At 35.8% G+C, this 17,831-nt stretch overlaps 1 pseudogene; it reads right to left on the bottom strand.

Annotated features, from left to right (window-relative positions):
- Window positions 1–5,416: 5,416 nt before the first annotated feature.
- The window catches only part of LOC124251575 (atlastin-1-like), a 105,453-nt pseudogene continuing 93,038 nt past the window's right edge, over window positions 5,417–17,831 (bottom strand).

The raw sequence follows: 17,831 nt of genomic DNA, 5'->3' as shown, positions 1-17,831 counted from the left end.
ATTAATGAACTCCTAAGTCTGTGTAAGCTTACTCTTATGTTATAGATAAATAAAACCATTAATTCATTTTTCTTCATTCATTCAGTTTTATCCCTATTCCTCACTTTCTATTATCTTTCCCTTAACAAAGCAAAGCTCTTAGTGCATTTGTTAGGCATCTGTCTATTGACGAATGCCTCATAAAATTTGTTTTGTTGTTTTATATTTGCATAAATAGTACTGTACTATTGATCTTTTTCTATTTCTCACTTTGGAACTTAACAATATGTTTTTATGATATACCTTTATTGGTACAGGTATATCCCGTTCATTGCTCCCTATTGCTGTGCAGTTCTCTAAGGTGAGCATCTGGTGTATTTTACTTACTCACTTCCTCAGTAATGGATACCCATTTTGCTTCTAGTTTTGCATGATCACCAATAACATTGCAATAAATTCTTGCCAACATCTTCTTACAGACTTGTGCAAGCATGTATCTGACTTATATACCTAGGACCAGAATTAGTTGGAATGGTATTTATATATTGAATTCGACTAGGGATTAATGAATGGCTCTTCAAAATGACTCTTTCAGTCTATACTAGGAATCCAAGAGACTCCTCTATCCTTGCCAAACTTGGGATTATACAGTGGTTTCAATCAGGTGCCATTGCAGGAAATGGAAATTAATTTATATATTTTAAGGAGAAATTAATTTATGTATTTTAATTACATGCTTTAAAAAATAGGACTTACAAGCAAGTCTATACTGGGCTTCCAGGAATGACATCAGAACAAATATTCAAATATCTTCAAAAGATAGGTACTACTTCTGAGGCCACCCTGGTACTATTGAGCTTAAGAACACACTGCTATACCTGCTATCTGTCTATCAGGAGACTACAACTAGAAAGGATCTCCCACCATTACTAGAGATGCAAATGCTTCTTGACATCCTCCAAAGATAATTGAACATTGCTGCAGAAAACAGCTCATATCTCTTGACCAGTTCCTGCTAGCAGAAAATAGCAAAAAGGGCAGGAAGAGGGCATTTGTCATATTTTCATCTTCCAAATTTACAAGTGTTCATTTTACTGATAGAGCTTAATTTGTTCCCAGAACCTTAGCTCCAAAGGAGTGAGGGGAATGTGATTTTAGCTTTCTGGCCTCTGTAATACAGAAAAGCCAATCTAACTGGTATCCTTATAATAAAAGGAGAAGAGCACAGAAGCAAACACACAGAAGGAGGAGAAGGCTGTGTGAAGAAACAGACACACATAGGGAAGATCACCATGTGACTACAGAGGAGGAGATTGAAGTTATATAGCCATAAGCTAAGGAATGCCAAGAATGGTGGCAACCGTGAGAAACTCATGAGAAACTAAGAAAGGGAGCATAGCTTTGCCAACATCTTAATTTGGGGGCTTCAAACTTCCAGAGCTATAAGAGAATAAATTTCTGTTGTTCTAAGCCATCCAATATGTGGTAGTTTATTATGGCAGCCCTAGGAAACTAACACAGATTTTGGTACTATGAAGTGGGATACTGCTGTAACAAACAATTAAAAATTTGAAAGTGGTTTTGCATTGCATAATGGGTAGAACCTGGAATAGTTTGGGGGGCATGTGCTAGAAAAAGATTAGTTTACCTTGAAGAGTCTCTTGATAGAAACATGGATGTTAAAAGTGCTTCTGGTGAGATCTCAGAAATGAAGAACATGATTTTGGACAATGGAGGAAAGGTGATCCTCATTATAAAGTGGCAGAGAGCTTGATGGTTTGGAAAATTCTCAGCCTATTCATATTTCGAAAAATCAGAAAGTGTGCTCTAGAAACAAAACACCGAAGATGTGCCTGGATAAGCTTCTGCTAGAGAGATTAGGTAAGTGACTTCGTGGATCCAATCAACTGTCTCAGCAGAAATGCTGCTGCTTGGCCTGAAGATGACAGAAATAAAGGAAGGTGTTGGACTTCTGGGATACCATAGGCAGGAAGTAGGCAGCTAGAGCTACTCAGCGGCAAATGTGTGTTATCTTTTAAGAAAAGAGAAGAACGACTCAAAGAGTGGCTCAGATGCCAGGGAGATTTTCAAAGACAGAGGATGGAGTGGTCACTGCTGTGGGTCGAGAGGGCTGCTGTGGAGAGCTGAAAGTGTAGGGCTGCTCTGATGGGGCCCAATGAACAGAGCCACAGAGGATTATTCTCAGGCCTTGACATCTAACGGAATTTTCCATGCCAGGTTTTAGACTTGCTTGGAAACTGTGAACTATTTTTTCCTTCAGATTTCTTCCTTTTGGAACGGGAATGTCTATCCTATCCTAGCCCACCATTGCATAGTGGAAATGGATAACTTGTTTCCTGTTTCAGACGTCCACAGATGGAGAGGAATTTTGCCCCAGAATGGACCATATCCAGCATCTCATCATACCTGATTTAGATGCTTTATGTAACGAGATTTGGGACTTTTCGTGTTAATTTTGATGAAATTTGAGTTAATATTTAGATGAAATTTTGGATTTAGAGGTAATGCTAGAATAAGTTAAGGCCTTAGGGGATGTTGAGATGGCGTAAATGTATTTTGCACGTGGGAAGGATGTGTATTTGGGGGACCAGAGGGCACAGAGTTATGTGTTGATCTGTGTCCCCTCAAAAGTTCATCAGCACATAAAACATTCATCAAGATCGTCCACATTCTGAGTCATAAAACGTATGTTAATAAATTTTAAGAAATAATACAATGTCTGCTCTCAGGCCTCAATGGAATTAAACTAGAAATCAATAACAAAAAGATAACTTGAAAATCCAAAAATATGCAGAGATTAAATAGCGAACTTCTAAATAACACAAGTCAAAGAAGAAATCACGAGAGAAATTTTAAAATATTTTGAACTGAGAATGAAAACACAACCTTTCAAAATGTGTGGGATGCAGTGAAAGCAGTGCTTAAAGGTAAATTTATAGCATTGAATGCATGTAATAGAAAAGATGAAAGTTCTAAAATCAATAATCTAAGTTTCCACTTTAAGAAACTAGAAACAGAGGAGCAAATTTAGTCCAAAGTAGGCAAAGGAAAATAAATAGTAACAATTAGAGTAGAAATCCATGTAATTAAAAACAGAAAATCAATAGAGAAAATCAACAAAACCAAAAGCTATTTCTTTGAAAAGATTAATGAATTCAATAAGACTCTAGCCAGGCTAATTAAGAAAAAAAGAGAGAATAGGTACTACTAGTATGGAGTATGAAGGAGGGGACAGCATTACAGATCTTATGGACATTAAGAGGATTATAGAAGAATACTGTGAACAACTGTGTGCCTACAAATTTGATAACCTAGGTGAAAAAGACCAATTTGTTCAAAGACACAATTTCCCAAAACTCACACAAGAAGAAATATACAATCTGAATAGGCCTATAACTATTGAAGAAATCGAATAAATAACTACTAACCATCCAAAACAGAAAGCACCAAGCCCAGATGAGTTCTCCGATGAATTCTATTAAACATTTAAGGAAAAAATTATCCCGATACTGTATAATCTTTTTCAAAGCATAGAAGCAGAGGACATAATTCCTAACTCAGTCCACAAGGCCAGCATTCCTCAAATTCCAAAAAGCAGACAAAGACGTTACAAGAAAAGAAGACTACAGACAAGTATCTCTGATAAACATAGATGCAAAAATCTTCAACAAAATATTAGTAAATCAAATACAACAATATATACAAAGAATTATACAAGATCACCAAGTGTGATTTACCCCAGGTATACAAGGCTGATTCAACATTTGAGAATCAATTAATGTAATATATCACACCGACAGGCTAATGAAGAAAAATCATATGATCATATCAATACGTGTAGAAAAAGCATTTGACAAAATCCAATACTTGTTCATGATAAAAACTCTCAGTAAACTTAAAGGAGAACTTCCTGAACTTGATAAAATATGTCTACAAAAAACCCTATAGCTAGCATTATACTTAATAGTGAGAAACTTGAAGCTTTCCCAATAAGATCAGGAACAAGGTAAGGATGTTCTCTCTCACCACTAATTTTCACTATCATACAAGAAGTCCTAGCTAATGCAGTAAGAGAAGAAAAGCAAGTAAAAGATATACGTATTGAGAAGGAAGAAATAAAACTGTGTTTGCTTGCAAATGACATGATTATCTATGTAGAAAATCCAAAAGAACATACGAAAAAAATCCTGGAACAATAGGGGATTGCAGCAAGATTACAGGTTACAAGGTTAATGTACAAAAGTCAATTATTTTCCTAGATACTAGTAGTGAACATTGGAACTTGAAATAAAAAACACAATAACATTTATGTTAGCATACAAAAAAATGAAATAGGTATAGATCTAACAAAATATGTACAGTCATGTGTCACTTAACAATGGGGATATGTTCTGAGAAATTCCTCATTAGGCAACTTCATCATTGTGTGAACATCATAGAGTATAGTTGTACAAAACTAGATGGCATAGCCCACTACACACCTAAGCTATATGGTACTCACCTATGGGACAACCATCGTATGTGCGGTTCTTTGTTGACTGAAATGTCATTATGCGATGCACGATTGTATAAGATCTGTGTGAGAAAAACTACAAAACTCTAATGAAAGATATCAAAGAAGAACTAAATAAATAAGAAGATGTTATATGTTCATGGATGTCAGTTCTTCCCAACTTGATCTATAGTTTCAATGCATTCCCAATAAAAATCACGGTAAGTTATTTTGTTGACATTGAGGATCTAATTCTAAAGTTTATATGGAGAAGCAGAAGACCCAGAATAGCCAACACAATATTGAAAGAGAAGAATAAACTTGGAAGACTGATACTACCTGATTTCAAGACTTATTATAAATGTACAGCAATAAATACAGTGTAGTATTGGCAAAAGAATAGACAAATAAATCAGTGGAACAAAATAGAAAGCATAGAAATAAATCCACATAAACAGAGTCAACTGATCTTTGACAAAGAAGCAAAGGTAATACACTGGAGCAAAGATAGTCTTTTCAACAAAGGATGTTGAAACAATTGGACATCCATATGCAAAACAATGATTCTAGACACAGATGTTACCCTCTGCACAATTTTTTGAAGTATCTATGTCATTTAATTATAACTCATTCTTAGAATCTAATAAATTCCAGCAGAACATAGATACTGTCATCTTAAATAAGCAAATACTTTAAATTATGACAACACACTTGAAGAAAAAAATCAGGAAAATGCACGTTAATGAAATGATATAACCATGCACACATATATCTGAAGTCAAAGAACTAAACCATTTGCAATCTTGAAAGTTGTTTGATATTTCACTCTGTTCTGATGAAAGCACTTTGAATGCTTCCATAAAGACATAAAACTGAATATTTAACTGGCAATTGGTCATACAGCTGTATTTTTTAAAATTTGGATTAAAGTTTCTTCTTTTCTGATAGTTCAGTAGAATTCAAATTTGGTACAGGAAACGCTTGGTGATGGAGATTTCTGTTGGTTGCCACAGTACTATAAAACCTGTATAAAGCCTGTCCCATAAGGTTGCAGCTACCTGATGTATTACAGCACCTAGCTCTTGGTATTCTCCTGAGTACCAGATTGTACCCTGGAGCACAGGGTAATAAGGGTGAAATCCATTATCACATTGCATAGTCTATCTATAATGTGCAAACCAATGAATTTAGTCACACCAACAATCACATATGAAATAAAGATGGTGATAAACAGTGTGGCCTGGGTATGAGTGCATGGAAGATATTTTTGCTCATTATGCTTGATATACTGGTAGGGCTCATTTATTTTACTCTCCAAATGCCACACATAACGCCAGCTCAATTCCTCCCCAACCATCTTCTTCACTCCTCAGGATAGCTCCACAGATTCTTCCTTAAGCTCCAGATGTTTGGTCTGCAAGTCATTTGGAAACAGAAGTGGTGTGTCACTACCACAGATCTCTTCCATTTTCTCGTTTCATGTATCCTTGGCAGTTGCCATGACTACTAAATCCTTAGCTTCTGTTGTGGCCTGTAAAATAGATTTGGGATATAGTAATTCTTAACCTTGATAGATCTTTTGATAAACCTTGAAGTAGTACACCAGACCTTGGCAGGTGATTTTATTCCTATTAATCTCTTTAATATCTAGGTTCTCAGGACTAGGTAGCCAAGGAATCAGTGTTTTCAAGTTTTGATGAATTCATCATCTGTCTCTTTCAGTTTTCCATCAAAGTTTGGATTCCATCAAAGTAGCTACTTTTAAGCTAGGATGAGGCAGCAGAAGGCAATATATTTTGGTGAAACAGAAATAGATATGTTTTGAAACATTCTGTAGTTCTTCACGCTGTTTCCCAGAGGACTTGAGGCACTTTTCCAAGAATTTGGTGCCACCATAAGCTCCATATGAAAATTCACATGGGAAACTCCAGTCTCAAACAAGAAATATCAGACTCTGAAATGGCTTCGGGGATATTACCTCCATTGCCAGTCTGCCATACTCAGTGGAAAGCTGGAAGTTCTGCAGATCATCTTTTAGGACATTTTGGGATAAATTATATACCTGTATTAAGCTGGTCATTGTGCTAAAGGTTCCTTGAGAGTCCATCAATAACACCGCAACTTTTTTACCATCAGGTTTATTGATAAGGAAGACCACTCCACACCTGGATTGTTGTGCTCTCTCATCCAGGCAGACCTCTCTATAATCTCAAATCCAATCAACTGATTCCTAGTTCTACATGTGTCTCAACATGAACTCTGTCAGGAATACAGGAAAATGCTCCAGGAACAGATATGGCAACAATCTCCTTGACTCTGACAGCTTCCAAGAGAAGCGTGCACTTTAATGTGGTGTCATCTAACTCAAAGGAATGGTTATTTTTGACAATGCGGACTTGGATTGGTCCTGCAGTGACAGAGCCTCACCACCGCCAGTCCCCTGACCACCATGACCAAGAATCACAGGGACAGAAACAGTTGAGGTGGGTTTTCAGAAAAGACATTTGAATGGAGCTTAGAAGAGGAGGAGCTAGTGAAAAAAGCAGGACTTTTCACAAAAATTAACTCAAAATAGATCAAAAACCCAAAGGTAAAACAAAAAACTATAAAAATCTTAGAAGATAACATAGGAGAATATGTAGATGACCCTGAGTTTGGCAATGACATTTTAAATACAACAACAAAAGCACAATCCATGAAAGAAAGAATTTATAAGCTGCACTTCAATAAAATTAAAAATTTCTTCTCTGCAAAATACATTGTCAAGAGAATGAAAACAAATGTCATAGACTGGGAGAAAATATTTGCAAAAAACATATCTGATAAAGGATCATTATCCAAATTACACAAAGAGCTCTTAAATTCAACAACAAGAAAACAAACAACCTGAATAAAAAATCTGCCAAAGATATTAACAGATACTTCACCAGAGAAGATACACAGATGGCAAAGAAGTGTATGAAAAGATTCTCCACATTGTATATCATCAAGGAAATGCAAATTAAAATATGTAGAGATACCACTACACGCCTATTAAGATGGCCAAAATCTGGAACAGTGAGACCACCAAATACCGGCAAGGATGTGTCATAGGAATTCTCATTCATTGTTGGTGGGAATGCAAAACGGTGTAGCCACTATGGAATACACTTCGGTAGTTTCGTACAAAACTAAACATACTCTTACAGTACAATCAAGCAATCATGCTCTTTGGCATTTACCCAAAGGAGTTGAAAATTTATGTTCACATAAAACCTGCACATGAATGTTTACAGCAGCTCTATTTTAACTGCCAAACTTAGAAGTAAGCTTGACATCCCTCTGTAGATGAATGGATAAATAATCTAGGTACAGCTAGACAATGGAATATTATTCACTGCTAAAAAGAAATCAGCTATCAAGCCATGAAAAGACATGGAAGAAACTCAAATGCATATTACTAGGTGAAAGAAACCAATCTGAAAAGACTGCATTCTGTGTGCTTCCAACTATATGACATTCTGGGAAAGGCAAAACTATGGAAACAGGTAAAATAATCAGTGGTCGCCAGGGATTAGGGAGAAGAGAGGGATGAATAGACAGACAAAGAATATTAAAAACTCAGTGAAACTACTCTGTATGGTACTATAACAGTGAATACATGTGTTTGTACCCATAGAATGCACAACACCAAGAATGAACCGTAATGTAAACTATGGACTTTGGATAACAATGATATGTCAATATAGGTTAACCAGTTGTAATAAATGCATCTCTGTGGTGGAAGATGTTGATAATGGGGAAGGCTATGAATGGTTGTGGGCAGGGTGTATATGAGAAATCTCTATACTTTCTCCTCAATTTTGCTATCAACATGAAACTGCTCTAAAAAACGTCTATTAAAAAAATCCACCAGAAGCTACAAGAGAGGTCGTAGCCTTGCCAATATATTGGTTTTGGATTTGAAGCTCTAGAGCTCTGAAAGAATAAATTTCTGTTGTTTTTGAGCCACCTGCTGTGTGGTCGTTCATTACAGTAGCCCTAGGAAATTAATAAGCATAGAATAAATTATCCATGATAGTTTGGTAATTCTCATTTGTGAATCCATCAAGGATTACTTTTTTTAATGGGGACGAGTTGCTGATGGAAAACATGTCTTTGACTACCATTTTAATTTGCTTCATGTTAATGAATCTGTTCAAATTTTCTATTTCTTGCATATTTTAATGAGTTTGTCATGTCATGTCTTTTTGTTATATATTTATTAACATAATATTATTAGCCTGATAATAATCTCTTCTTGTTTAACAATCCTTCCTTTAGTTTATCTCTCCTTTCACATTTTCTTGTAGGCAGCAAGGAGAAACCAAGGGACATTTAATACTTTGGTTGGACAGACTTTTAGCAAGATCACTCAGTTCTTTAGGCAAATGTTCTACCTTGCTTATTACTGCAGGCAACGGTATTTCTAAACTCCAACTTTCCAGTAGATTTTCTTTACTTTTCTTAAGTCCGCATGCTCAAGGCACTTCGAGCTTTCGCTAGCACTCTCTTCAAAGTCTTTTCACCTTCTCCAGCTTCTGCCTACTCCTCAGTTCCAAAGTCACTCTCACATTGAGAATTTTTTTAATTTCGGCATCCCATTTCTAAAGTGCTAAGATCTGAATTTATTTATCTGTTACTGCATAAAAAGTAATCTTAATTTTAGTAGCTTAGAACAGGAAAGGTTTATTATTTTGCATAGTTGCTGTGGCCAGATACTTCCTTGCTGCATGGCTCTCTCTCCATAGGCTGCTTCAGTATCCTCACAACATGGCAGCTGGCTTCCCTTAGGAAGAGCCATCTGAGAGAGGGAATCCAACCTAATCTTACAAGTAACATGTCATTATCTTGGCTGTATTCCTTGGACACACAAACCAACCCTGGTATGATGTTGGAGAAGACTACAAAAGGATCTGAATAGTAGGTGGTAGAAGGTGGGGCTCATGGGGACCTGGAGAGGAGATTCAGTTTCTAAAGCACAATCTCTGTCAACATCATGGAAAGTGGGCTTTGTCAAGAGTATTAGCATAAAATCTGCTTGATCTTCATCTAATAGTGGTCAATTGAAATAGATATATTGAAAATTATAATATCATAGGGATTTCTATGATTTGACTTCATAGTTGACAGGTACTTGTAATAAAAAACTAATAGACAAATGATTTAAAAATGTGTATCAGTATGAGATTTCACCTACAATATATTCCTACTACCCTGACCCTTGAGGCCAATATTATAATGAAGCTCATTTTTGTAAGTGACATCTTTTTAATCTTGGATTCAAATGAAGCATAAATGGGATTGAAGTATTCATTTGGATTAATGGCGCAGTCGGGTTATTTCAATTAGAGTCACCCAGCTACTAGTGAGCTGACTGTAATGGAACAGTTCTTTAAACTACTGACCAAGTCTTGCCAAGCTCAGCAGGCACCATCCAATGTGATTACCCCCTAATGTGTTACAGCAGTTACGAAGTCTGTAAAACAATCTTAACAGGGCTTTGAAATGCCACTTCTATAAAATGGACTGACAGGAAGTTAATTCTTAAATGCATTTCATTAACGGAAAAGTGTTTACTTTCTTCTCTGTAAACAATCCACTCGTTAATCTGGAAAGTATTACTTGAGAATGCTATTGAAGTCAATAAGATCAAATAAAATAATGACAGGTACTGACAGGAATTCAACAAATTCTACTCCAAAATATAGTCCCCTATTAGAGCTGCTGTAAAACATGCTTGGATCTAGCCATCCTGGCAGAAGACTTAAAAAGAAAAGACACATTCACAGTCATGTAATTAGAGGAGAATCACACCAGCAATTAGCTGTAGAATAGGTGTTACTTTTATGTTAGCATCTATTTGCAGTTATTTATGCTTTGGCTTCTTTTCTTTATTTCTTTCTTTCAGTGAGAGTTTGCGGGCAAACACTAGCAGTCTGAGCTCATCCTTGACAGAATCCCAGAATGCTGGTGTTAGGAGGAGGTGTAACCTAACCCTGCCAATTGCCATTTAATGCTTGTTTCCCTTTGAAGCCACTGATTTTTACTTCTGAAATTTGATGTCCAGTCTAAAGTTTAATAGCTTTAGTGGTAGAACTCTTTGCCTTCTGAGGGAGCCTCATCTACAACAAGTCAACTTGTTCAGTTAGAAAGTTCTTCCTCATATCAACACTGAGCTTATCCACTTGCAGTTTGTACATGTTGACATAAACTCTACCCTTGTTAATATTTAGTATGAACCTCATTCCCCTTCCACAAAACAATCCTTTAAATATTTATGGTAGACCTTTCACATTTTTGTTAGTAAGTGGAGTCACCTCATGAGTCTGAAGGATGCTATTCTATTTTGACTTGCTTGTCTTCACGTTATCACTGATTTTCCTGTGATGGGCTTGTATTCATGTTTTTCAAACTGTGTTCCCTTACATCAAGACGGTGTTTGATCGCGTGTCTTTTTCCTGCTGCCCACTAACATGGAATGGGTGGTTTCAGTCAAGAGAGTCTGTGGTCTTCCCCAACAGTATACTTCTTGACCCACATTGACACGTGGGGGCAGCTGAATGAAATAATCTTGACAGGCTGAATGCTAATGTGAAACTGATGAGGGTAGACATTGATCTGCAGGCTCCTAAAACTTAAAATCAAGAGGAAAGTCAAATCAAATAGGAAGAAAGTAGCTTCTTAATGAACTGACACATCCAGAGAGGTGTCAAATAGAAAGACAGGAACTTAAGAGGGGGTTTCTGTAAGTCAAGAAAGTAGTATGATATGTTCACATACCTTGGGCACACAAAAGCATTTACTAAATGCTATAATTATGAGTATTGGAGGAGTACTCTTCTGGAATCTTGGCAACATTAAAGTTCCAGAATGAGAACCCGGGAGGCGGGGTAGCAATATATGTTTAATTCATGTGGCAATCAATCAACAGGCCTTTATTGATGCCTTGTATTGGGGTAGGCAATGTTTAGCCTACAGAGTGCACAGTTTTAGGTAGTGGCGTCTTCACAAGCTTACACTACTAAAGTCGTACAATGATCACAAATAAGGCACAATATGCTGATTTTGAAGTTCTAAAACAGTTTTGTATCTGGACTATTGGTTTGAAAACATTTTACAATAATGTTTATGAAAGTTTTATGGGATTGTTTTTATTGTATACAGTTTTTATAGATTTAAAAAAAAAGTAATGGGAAGTTGTATTTGCCAGCTTTTCTAGAGTTTGAATCCAATAAATAGACCCTAATTTATAAATTATTTGCTCTAATTGGTCCTTTCTAGGTTCTTTGCTGTGTCTTAAATTTTAGGTGTCAGTGGAAGGGAAATGAGTGAGAATGCCGTGGAAATGCGGGACTTTTGATGTAATTCAACTGAGCGTAGTCAGGATAATGCTGTCAGTGAGGTTTGTAAACAGAAACTGCTGTGTGCTGAATTTCTCAGGGACTGCAGCAGTGAGGTGAGTCTTCTGGGTTCATACCATAGAACTGAAGGCAAATCACTGAAAGAAGCCCATTTGATAAGCCCCAAGTACTGTCCATCAGCAGGAAATAATAATATATTTTTAAAAGTGAAAAACCCCAGTTTGTATATGAAGAAAGATCTTTTTATTAATAGAACTACTACATGTTGCAAGTGATTGCTAAATGACATCCTAGTTAAACACAATATCCCCAATATGCCCTATGACTTCCCCACACAAAGTATGTGTCAATTGCTATTTGACATTGAGCTTGCACTGGTTTTCTTATTTATTGTGAAGCAATATTTTTTTTACCCATATCTCAATCAAGAGTGGAAACATAAGCAATAGTCCAAGATAGCTATGTTATTTTTCTTATACCTGTCCTACTTTCCTCTTTTATGTAATCTTTTTGGCTCCTGTAGGCATGTAAGTTTATAAGTATGCAATACTGTCTCTAGATCAATGGTTCCCAACGTTGGCTATACATATGAATCCTCTGGAGAAATTTTTAAAATTCAAGTGTTCAGGCTGCACTCCAGACCAATTACATCAAAATATCTTTGGGTGGAACCCAGATATCAGTATTCACAGCTTCGCAGTGGATTCCAATATGCAGCCAAAGTTGAACAATGAACCACTGAGTCAGATGTTCTCTAAGATCTTTCCTGTTTCACAAATTCTAAGACTTACAATTTTGAAGTCGATTTTCCTAAAGATTGAAGGGTTTCAATATATTGAGTGTAAGCTCTATATTGGGCACCTGGGATTGATACAGGGACACTGATTACGGACCTCCACTTGTTGAGCTGAACAGCGCACACCAACGCTTTAGATGTGCAGCCCAATCTAGCAGACAATGTCCACACCCAAAAGAAAAGTATCAGAGATTGATCTTAGTTCTGTGGCCAACATTCTCTGTAACCCAAGAAAATCATTTTCTCGTCCCAGGTCTCATTTTCTTTTTTCATCTATGATTCAACAGCACATATATACAATGCTGTACTCATGTCATATAGTTGTGGTAAAGACAATATCAGAAAATCAAAATAAAAGTACATTAAGATATAAACCTACTGTAAGAAACATAAAATGATGTTTCAAACCTACTAACTTACATTCAGAAAAGTGCTCAGAAATTTGAAATTCTTATTTCAATGCTTTGGTGAGAAATTTTTGCCCCTGGTCACCCTCCAAGGTCCAGCTTACGCCTCTCTAGTGAATCACGAGGTTGGTAACTGCAAGTTTTATGGGTTTAATAACTCGCTATGAAAAGGCCTGCAGTGATCAGGAGCCAGCGGCAGAGCTCAGAGCTCAACGCTTTCTATTATTTGTGTTCATACTTGTTCATTCTCTGTAGAAGGTCAAAATATTCCATACGAAACTGTCTTCAGTTCTCAAGTGTGAAACTTCCATGACTCGAAACATGCCACGGCTTTTTGACAGCAGATAAGTTTTTACTTCCTCTCTGAGGGGCTCCTGTTCAGAACAAAAATGTAATATAGTTCAGAGTGTTATCTGAGTTGTTATAAAATGCACTTGGGCATTCTGAAGATTCATGCTTAATGCCTTTCTGTAATTTGTGAGAATGTGTGCCGAGTCCTTATAGCATGCTAATAACGCTGTATTACTCCACTGTGCGGTACCACAGGGCTGCCTTACATCAGGATAAAGCTATGATATTGAAGGCAAAGATGAAGACTAGAACTGCAAGTTTAAAAACAAGGTTTTATAGAGGGCATTGATGAGTTGGAGATAGAGTAACTGATAAAAATTAAAAATAGTTAAAACATTTAGGCTTATTTTAGCATGAAACTCAGGTAGCATTATGAAAGCAAGTGTATAAGATAATCAATCATCATGTGAGGTGTTTTGATTCTCTGTAGGAAAAGATACGGAAATAAGTCTAAAATTATTCCAAAAAGTAAAGAGCTTACCAAAAAGGGCAGCCTGAGTTGGGATGTCCCCTATCGTCCATATGTGTGTGTATGTTTTCTTTCCTAAAACTATTATCTATATATGCCAGAAACAACTTCAGCTGTAACCAATTTCTTAGATCGACAGGACTCAGTTTTGTAACTTTACACCGGAGAATAAAGTCAGATCCAAGGGTTTGCTTTTGTTTGTGGCATTGCCCCTAATTTATTTAAACTCAATCATGTTGCTTGGAGTTCGATAAAGTCAGGAAGTGAATCGATATGTGTTTAGATAATAGATTGATATATTGGTAAAGAGAATCAGAATTTAAATTAAAATTAATTTCAGATGGACAACAAATAAGCTGTTTTCAGATACTCTTGAAACTCTTCTTCTTTTGTAGAAGTAATGATGAGAATGGCATGGTTGTGTGAAGAATAGAATGCAAAATACGCACAGAGTAAACCTTCATCGATTTCATAAACAAAAACCAGAGTTGGTGAAAAGTAAACCAAGGTATTTGAGTTTTACCTTTGAAAGGAATATGAAATATGATAGTTTTCTCAGGAATTCCTGTAGAGACACTAAGTGGGACTTGAGAGAGAAAAATAATTATACAAAATAATCGTTTATTGGATAAATGCTTCTTTGTTGAGCTATTACAACCTAAGTGAGAAATTATTGTACCTGTTTTGTTTATATTCATTATTGTCTATTTTGAGATGGCATTGTGCCAGCAGATTGTAGGCAAAACCTGATGATTATCCTCTAGCTGCATCCATTATATTATTAAATCACTTTTTTTACTACATTTTATGAATGACTAACTATAGAAACTCCAAGGTTTTAAAAATGATTTATATAATCTAATCATTCATGTATAATTAATTCTACTAATTTGCATGACTGTTTCAGGTCATTTTGGAATAATTAGCCATTGTTGAGAGTTTTTTTCTCCATCAATTACACTAATTGCTTTTCACATAGGTGTAGATTGAATATTGATCCCCACTTTTTTCCCACTCACTTGCATAAGCAAATTATGCCTAATTGCCAGCTTACCACATCATTACACAGTTATCATCAATTATACAAAAATATACTCTACTAGACTAATGATTTCTTTGTGGCATTTTGAAGGGTTTTTAAATTGTGATGCTTAAAACAATGTTGTCATTAAAAAAAAACTAAACACCATGTTTCAACCAACAACAAAATAAAGCACATTATTGGTTAACAATATTCTAGGTCCTGCCTAGACAGTCGTTTATCTTAGAATATAAAGAATTCCTTGAAACAAGTTGAAAGAATCTCATTATTGTTATTAAATACAATGAATTACACCCATGCAAATATTGGATTATTTTGGTTCTAAATTTTTTTAGCTCAATCCTCCTGTTTCATATATTTAATTCTTCTCCACTTGATGAAAAATCTCTGAGAGGATCTGAAGAGGTGGAGAATTTCAAAGCATCACCAGTAGGAAGCACAGCGACATTTTAAAAGCTCAGGAGACAAGAGCAACTCCATTCATCATCCGTTCCATGTAGTGCACTAATGTCATTTGGTGGCTTTACTGGGCATTGTATTTGAGTATTTTCTAGGTTAGATCTTTTGAAAAATACAAAAAGACATGAAAATAATATAATCCCAAGATTCTCCTTATAGATTTCTATACCACATGATATAATTGTCACACATTAGCTCTTCATTGAGACGAGTAGTAAAGCCAAAAGCTTATATTAAAGTACTTTTTAAAATATGTGGGAGGACAGTCTCAGGATGAGAGGCTTATTTTAATCCTTAGATATCCCACTAATAAAATCATATAAGCATGGGCCATTCATGCTCTCCGTGTGGAAGGCAGACATTTCAATTGCATGCCATGTTGAGCAAAGTAGGTGTCCTAAGGTTTTATCCATACCCACAAAGAGAAGCAGAGGATGAGAAGAGCTTCTAAATGATTCTGTTGCTTGAAACTGCTAGATAATGGGTTTTGAATTACCTATGAGCATCCTGACAGTCAGTTCCTTATTTGTTCCGTAGACAACCTTTCTCTTTTCCTCTTCAGCAGAGTTGGGAGAGACGAAGAGGAAGAATAAATGTCTTTTTACTCTTTGGTGTCTTTTTGACACCAAAATGGGATAATATTTAAAAATAATTTTTCCTTTAATCTTTTTAATGAAATCTATCCATTTTCTTAAACTGGATGGTGTTTTGTTTTTTTGTGTGTGTGAAAACATGGATAGATCTTGAGGGCATTATTCTAAGTGAAATAAATCAGACTGTGAAAGACAAAAACTATATTTTCACATATATGGAATCTATAAAATTTGTGAGATACAGAGAGGGGAGTGGTGGTTGCCATGGGATGGGAGAGGGGAGAAATGAGATGTTGGTCAATGGGTACAAACTCCTAGCTATAAGATAAATAAGATCTGGGGGTCTAATTCACAGCATTGTGACTATAATTAATAATACTGTGTTACGTACTTAAAAGTTTCTAAGAATGTAGATCTTAAATGTGATCACCACACACACACAGTTGTAATTATGTGAAGGGATAGAGATATTAACTAATCTTATTGTCGTAATTATTCTGCAATATACACATGTATCCAGTCATCACATTGTACACTTTAAACTTAGATATATGTGAACAATATCTCAATAAAGCTGGGGAAAAATTCAAAAATAGTAAAAGAAAAAAAGCAAATATTTTTATGTATCCACAATGTGCCAGGAGCTATCTTGTATTTGAGTGTGAATTGATGAGTGAAACAAATATGGTTCCTTCCTTCAAAGTGCTAATAAGAGAGACAGACATTGGGGCCGGCCAGGTGGCACAGCGGTTAAGTGTACATGTTCCACTTCAGCAGCCCCAGGTTCACTGGTTCGGATCCCAGGTGCCGACATGGCACCACTTGGCAAGCCGTGCTGTAGTAGGCGTCCCGCATATAAAGTGGAGGAAGATGGGCATGGACGTTAGCTCAGGGCTAATCTTCCTAAAAAAAGAAAAAAAAAAGAGAGACAGACATCGCTGAAATAAGCACAACTTATATTTAATAGTAGATCTTAAAAGTTTCCATCACACACAAAAAATGTATAGCTATTTGAGGTGATGATGTTGACTAAATTTATTGTGGTAATCATTTTGCAATAAACATATATGAAATTATTATGCTGTATACCTTAAACTAATATAAGGTTTTATGTCAATTATATCTCAATAAAACTGGAAAAATAAAAAAAGAGGGTGGTATTTTGCACCATAAATCTTAAATTCAACTTATGGAATCATAGGACATCAGAGTTAGAAGACCCCTTGGAGACCATATAACTTTAATTATTGCCATCCAATATCTGTTTGAAGAACTCCAATGATAGGAGGCTTATTACCTATTGAGGCAGCACATAGCATTTCCAGGGAGCTTTAATCATCACAAGAGTCTTTGATTTATCCATTCCCAGTTCTGCAACTCTTTCAGAGCCAGCAATGAATCTAATCTGTTCTCCTTGCAGGTTTCAGTGGTTGCAGATTACTCATTCCTTGCTATCCCTTTCTCTTTGCTATTGTTGATCAAACAGCCTCAAATCTACATACTCTCGGTATAATGTCAGACCTTTCAAAAGATTTGTTTCTGGATATTTTTTATGTGTATCTCATTTTCTAATGGTATTTAAAGTTTGCGTAAAGGAAGGTAGCATTTGTAGAAATCATGAAAATAAAATCCCCAAACAAGCAAAAATCTATTGTTTTCCCTTTTCACAGTTTGAAGAGAGATCCAAATGGAAAAAAAAAATCACCTTGAGTAAAATACGTGTATTAAGAATGCTAGTACAGAATAATATATTATATAAAGCCCTAAAATTTGTGCTATTGTTACTAAAATTTGTATTATATTTAGTTACTATCTTATTTGGGGAAAAAAATTGGGATAT

The sequence above is a fragment of the Equus quagga genome, chromosome 1 (assembly GCF_021613505.1).
Source record: "Equus quagga isolate Etosha38 chromosome 1, UCLA_HA_Equagga_1.0, whole genome shotgun sequence".
NCBI lineage: Eukaryota > Metazoa > Chordata > Mammalia > Perissodactyla > Equidae > Equus > Equus quagga.
This window is presented reverse-complemented; position numbering and strand designations above follow the sequence as displayed.